Source organism: Mandrillus leucophaeus, unplaced genomic scaffold, assembly GCF_000951045.1.
Source record: "Mandrillus leucophaeus isolate KB7577 unplaced genomic scaffold, Mleu.le_1.0 Scaffold256, whole genome shotgun sequence".
NCBI lineage: Eukaryota > Metazoa > Chordata > Mammalia > Primates > Cercopithecidae > Mandrillus > Mandrillus leucophaeus.
Window position 1 is genome coordinate 1,515,429 of NW_012102654.1, and position 6,087 is coordinate 1,521,515.

The window sequence follows — 6,087 nt, forward strand, 5'->3', positions numbered from 1 at the left end:
CAGCTACTCAGGAGGCTGAGGCTGGAGAATCACTTGACTCCCAGAGGCAGAGGCTGCAGTGAGCCAAGATCATGCCATTGCACCCCCGCCTGGGTGACAGAGCAAGACTCTGTCTCAAAAAAATTAATTAATTAATTAATTAATTAAAACCATGCCCTTGAAGTCCTTCAGGTGATTTCTTACAGACACTACTGTGACTTTGAATTGAGAGATCAAAGTGTATTCTGTTACTATCATCACATTTGCATGTTTTTAGAAAAGTCCTTTATCAATTTATTCACACATACACCCTTCCCTCACCCAGTCTTTGAATCCCATAGTCAAATACCTTAGTTTCTAACAAGGCTGGTTTCCTTTCCATCCTCTGAGAGCATCACCCCTCTTCTGATGCTCACAAATGCTCGTCTTTCTGTCTGGAGTGGTAACACAGCCATTAAACATAAAACAAATTTCCCTGAGATTTAATTCCCTTAATGATCAAATTGACTAATGGCCACTTTGCCTAAAATTTTGGATTAAGCTTTGTCATTTTAAACCAAATATGAATATAAACATAAAAGCACTTCTGATTTTGTACTTCTAAAAATTGTTAGTAGCTTTTTGAAACATGGGATCACTTACTGTTCTGGGTATCCCATTCTATATCACTTAGTCTTACGGATTTTTTTTTTTTTTTTTTGGCTTGCCTAAATGTGCTTTCTTTCAAGCTTTAGGCTCCTGGAAGTACGTTCCTAACTAAAATGAGATATTTCACACAATATTTGTCAAATTTTTTTTTTTATTCCTCATGTCTTATTCTTCAAGGTCTGTTTTAGTTTTCCACTTTGCGCACCTGTGCACTTCATGTGTTTATTAACCAAATTAGCACATATTCATAATGTATCCTATTTATGAGGTATTGACATTTTGAAAAGAATGAAGCTGTGAACTAGATGGATCTGAACTGTTTCAAACAACATTACATTTTTTTCAAGACACCTGTTTGACAAAATAATAGTGGATTCTGAAACACAAAATATCATTACCTCCCAGGCATGGTGGCTCATGCCTGTAATCCTAGCACTTTGGGAGGCCAAGGTGAGTGGATCACTTGAGGTCAGAAGTTTGAAAACAACCTGGCCAACATGGTGAAACCCCGTCTCTACTAACAATAAAAAAAAAAAAAAAAAAATTCAGCCATGCGTGATGGCAGCTGCCTGTAATCCCAACTACTCGGTAGGCTGAAGCAGAAGAATCACTTGAACCTGGGAGGTGGAGGTTAAAGTGAGCCGAGACCACACCACTGCCCTCCAGCCTGGGTGAGAGAGTGAAACTCTATCTCAAAAAAAAAAATACAAAATACAAAATATTATTACCAAGTGTATGTATTTCCAGAAAAGTGTCTATGTCATTTTACATCCATTAAAACACTTATAAATCTTCAAGATGTTCCTCTTTCCCTTAAATAACCCTGTTTTGGTACAAATTCTTACTTCTTTTGCTCTCCTTTCACACCTAGATGTATTTCCTACAATAATTTCTAAAGTAAATTTTTCCATCTTTTCTAGTTGTTTTGATCACGTTTCCCTTATGTATTTCTCTAGGTCTTAAATTATTTGTGTGCTGTGACTTTTTCTTTGACTTGTATTTTCTACAGCACTGACTAGTGCTGCTTCCACAAGGAACTGGATAAATCTTGCTAAGTGCAAGTATTTTACAGAAAGACCCCAAGTTTATTTTCCTTTGAAATAAAAACTCAGTGTTGCAGATGCATTTATATTTATATTGGTATTTTTCAAAATGTAAAATGCTTCCTACATTAAGAAAATAAGACATATATTACTCTTCTGCTATTTCAGTTTTCTAGAGAAACACAAAATTTTCTCTGGGGCATCGGTGTTCCATGGTTGTTTTAAAAAGTTACAAATGGTAATGATTGTGGAAAGCTGGACAGCTGTGCTAATGTGTAAAAGTGCTGATTTATGTCACCAATGTGATGTTAGTCCTGCAACTGCAGAGTGCCCTAACCTTAACAGATATGCAGGCTACAATTCAATGTCATTTAAATATAAGTGTTGTGGTCCCCCAAGATAGGAAGAATCTGGAAAGAACTCAGAAAGAAGCAGCATATGGATTGGCTGAGTCTAATCTAAGCAGTGAAGTAACTGGGCTGGCTGTTCAGAGCTTCATCAGTTCCAATCTAGAGATAAAGGTTAATTAGGCAAGAGCTTATCTTGAACTCTGGAGACTTGAGTTGTCAAACCAATCCTATTTACATAGTAGGAACTTGGAATCCCCAGATGCCCCACGGCAAATAAAAGGAGTTCAGATTAGATGCCTGGGTCATAGGGAAGGTGTTATAAGGGTTTATAACTTCATATCTTATGAATGGATCAAAATCTCTGAATGCTGTGAGGCCTCAGCTGGCAAAAAGGCAATTTAAATGTACTTGGGAGGATGGTCCCAAGTAGCTTTGCATGGCAAAGTATGCCCTTAACGTACAAGTGCCCTTAATCCAGGAAGATTAAGAATCAACCATAGGCATGATAAAATAAATTGATTTTTGGAGTACTTTATATAACACGGATGACAAGGTGACAAATTATTAACCTCTGAATTTAGTTTTAGAAGTGTTTTGAGTGTTAGTTTTCCATTGCTGCCTTAACAAATTACAGCAAATTTAGCACCTTAAAACGACACACATTTTATTATTTCAGTTTATGTAGGTCAGAAGTTTGGCAGTGGTTTCACTGAGTTGAAATAAAAATATCAGAAGGTCTGTGTTCCTTGCTCCTTGCTGGGGTCCTGAGGAAGAATCTGCTTTGGGCTCATTCAGGTTGCCAGCAGAATTCAGTTTTGTGCAATTGTGGGACTAACATCCCAGTTTCTTTGCCTCGTGGGGATGGTTCTCAGCTTTAAAAGGCTGCCCATATTCCTTGGCGTGTGGTTCCCTCCTGCCTTCCTCAAAACCAGCAATAGTGGAAGAAGCCCCTTCTCATGCTTCTAGGGTCTCCAAACCTCCACTTCTGCCTCTGCTTCTTTCACAACTCTCTCCTCCAGCTGGAGAAGTTTCTGTTTTCAAGGGTAACTGAACTGGGCCCACTCAGATAACCCAGGATAACGTCCCATCTTAAGGTCTGCAATCTTAGGATACAACATCTGCAAGATCCCTTTTGCCCTGTTACATCACATGTTCACAGGATCCAAAGATTCGGACATGGGACATTTTGGGAGGCCATTATGCCACCTACCACATTTAATAAATTAACAGAAAGGCAGAAGAGTATTTTACTAAACCTATAAACAGCATTGGAATATCTAAGAGGAGAAAAGTTTTCTCATAAATTTAACTTTTCAGGTTTACAAGTGGTATTTAAATAAATGCTTGACAACTTTCTTAGGCCCTAGGACACAAAGAAAATGACGATATTTGCACAGCAGCCCTGATCCCAGCAAATCACCTTAGGTGTGTGGCTGTGGTTGCCCCCATCTCATCCCCCTATTTCAGCTCTGGAACTAAGATGACTTTGTTCACTTTTCTGAAACTGAATCTGTCCTTCCGACGCTACAGGCCGGTTCCTCCTCCAGGGCTCCCTTCACCTTTATTTTAATCAAGATCGAGATGATTTCCCTGTATTCCAAATTACCCACTCTTCAACTGGAAAGCCGCTGGCAACTTCCCATGATGATCAAAAGTCTCTAATCAATCCCAAGCCAAGTTTCCATGGGACCGTCTAAATATAAGGACCCTGTGGTTTCTGGCGGACTGAGCTGCCTGAGACACACTGTGTGCAACACATTCCAGGGCTGATTCCATCATCATGGGCTGAAATCCTATGTGCTTGGCCCATAGCAAAGAAGGGTGACAGAAGAAAAGAACAGGGGAGATTTGACTATGGTTATTCCCATTTTAGAGATGAGAAAACAGAAACTTAGAACTTGCCCAAGATTACATCCAGTAAGCGATGAAGGTGAAATTCAATCCCAAAGCTTATGCCTTTTATAAAACAGTACCTCCACGGGGTGCAAAGATGCTGATGAATGTACGGCTAAAAATATAAATTGAAGCCCCACGTGGAGGGCCTTGGCTGTCATGCTAAGGATGTAGAACTTAATTCTCTGGTCTTGAGAACAGACAGACATTGAAAATTGTTATTGTTATTGTTGTTGTTGTTGCCATTTAGACAAAGTTTCACTCTTGTTGCCCAGGCTCAAGTACAATGGCACGATCTCAGCTTACTGCAACATCCCACTCCTAGGTTCAAGTGATGCTCCTGCCTTAGCCTCCCAAGTAGCTGGGATTACAGATGCCTGCCACCACAGCTGGCTAAATTTTTATATTTTTAATAGAGATGGGGTTTCACCATGTTGGCCAGGCTGGTCTTGAACTCCTGACCTTCAGGTGATCCACCCGCTTGGGACTCCCGAAGTGCTGAGATTACAGGTGTGAACCACCACACCCAGCCAAAAGGTTTTAAGTAATGACATATGACATGTGTTTTAAAGTATTCTTGGGTTAAAATAAAATACTTTAAAAGCCTTCATATTTTATTTAGAAGATCTTGTTTTAATTTCTGTAACTCCTTAAAAAGAGAGGAGATGGAATCTATGTAGAAAGAGGAAGTGAAATTCCTGAGCAGGAAATAAATTTCTCTTTAAAAACTCAAAGCAACAAAACTTCAGCAACAAGAAGCGCCATTCTAGCATCTGGTCCCATCAAAAGTCAGATTTCCTGATTGGCTTGTTGAAGATATCAAGCCTACACTTGTCACATTGCTAGAAGTGCAGAGTCAACTTTTATATTCAGAATGCCCAAAGTGGCCTGCTGGGTCCCTTGGTGCTCAGTTAATATCAGCCATATTGAATTGAGATAGTGAAAGCTCCTCATGGATCAAAGACTGGATTCAGTCTTGTCCATTGTGAGGCTTCTTTAGACAAGGTTTTCTTCATAATCCTTAGTTAACTAGAACTTTGATTTGCCCATTCCCCAAGTGCATACACTAGTTAATTGAGGCTTTACTATAGGAATGGAGATAAAATTTCCCCAGGTTGCACAGTTGGCATTCTCAAGATCACCTTGCTCTTATCTTTCAGCTTGATACTATCTAAATGTCAAGTAAACGTGTATACAGTTGACCCTTGAACAACACAACGTTGAGCTGCGTGGGTCCAGTCATGCACAGATTTTTGGGGGGTAAGTTACGTTGAGTGTGCCTGCCTTTCCTGCCTCTCCTTTCACCTCCCCTTTCTCTTCCACCTCTGCCACCCCTGAGGCAGCAAGACCCACCCCTCCTCTTTCTCTTTCTCCTCAGCCTACTCAATATGAAGAAAACAAAGATCAAGACTTTATGGTGACTCACTTCTACTTAATGAATAGTAAACACATGTTTTCTTCCTTATAATTTTCTTAATAACATTTTATTTTCTATAGCTTACTTTATTGTAAGAATACAGAAATACAGTATAACATAAAACATACAGATTATGTGTTCATCAACTATTTATATCATCAGGAAGGCTTCTGGTCAACAGTAGGCTATTTGTAGTTACATTCTGAGGGAGTCAAAAGTTATTTGTGGGGCTGGGCATGGTGGCTGACGCCTATAGTCTTAGCACTTTGGGAGGCCGAGGGGGGCAGATGACCTGAGGTCAGGAGTTTGAGACCACCGTGGCCAACGTGGTGAAACCCCGTCTCTACTAAAACTACAAAAATTAGCCAGGTGTGGTGGTGGGCGCCTGTAATCCCAGCTACTCAGGAGGCTGAGGTAGGAGACTTGCTGGAACCTAGGAGGGGGAAGTTGCAGCGAGCTGAGATCATGCCATTGCACTCCAGCCTGGGTGACACAGCAAAACTCTGCCTCAAAAAACAAACAAACAAACAAACAAACAAACAAACAAACAAAATATATATATATATGGATTTTCACCTATGCAGGGGGTCCCTAATCCCTATGTTGTTCGAGAGTCAACTGTGTATACAGATAAGCTTAAGAGTGTTAACAAGTACTAGTTCTGACTTTGCCACATGCTAATTGTGTGGCCTTGGGCAAGTTACTGATCTTCTCTTAGCATTCATTTTTCTTGGTAAAATCATGAAACTAGTACTTA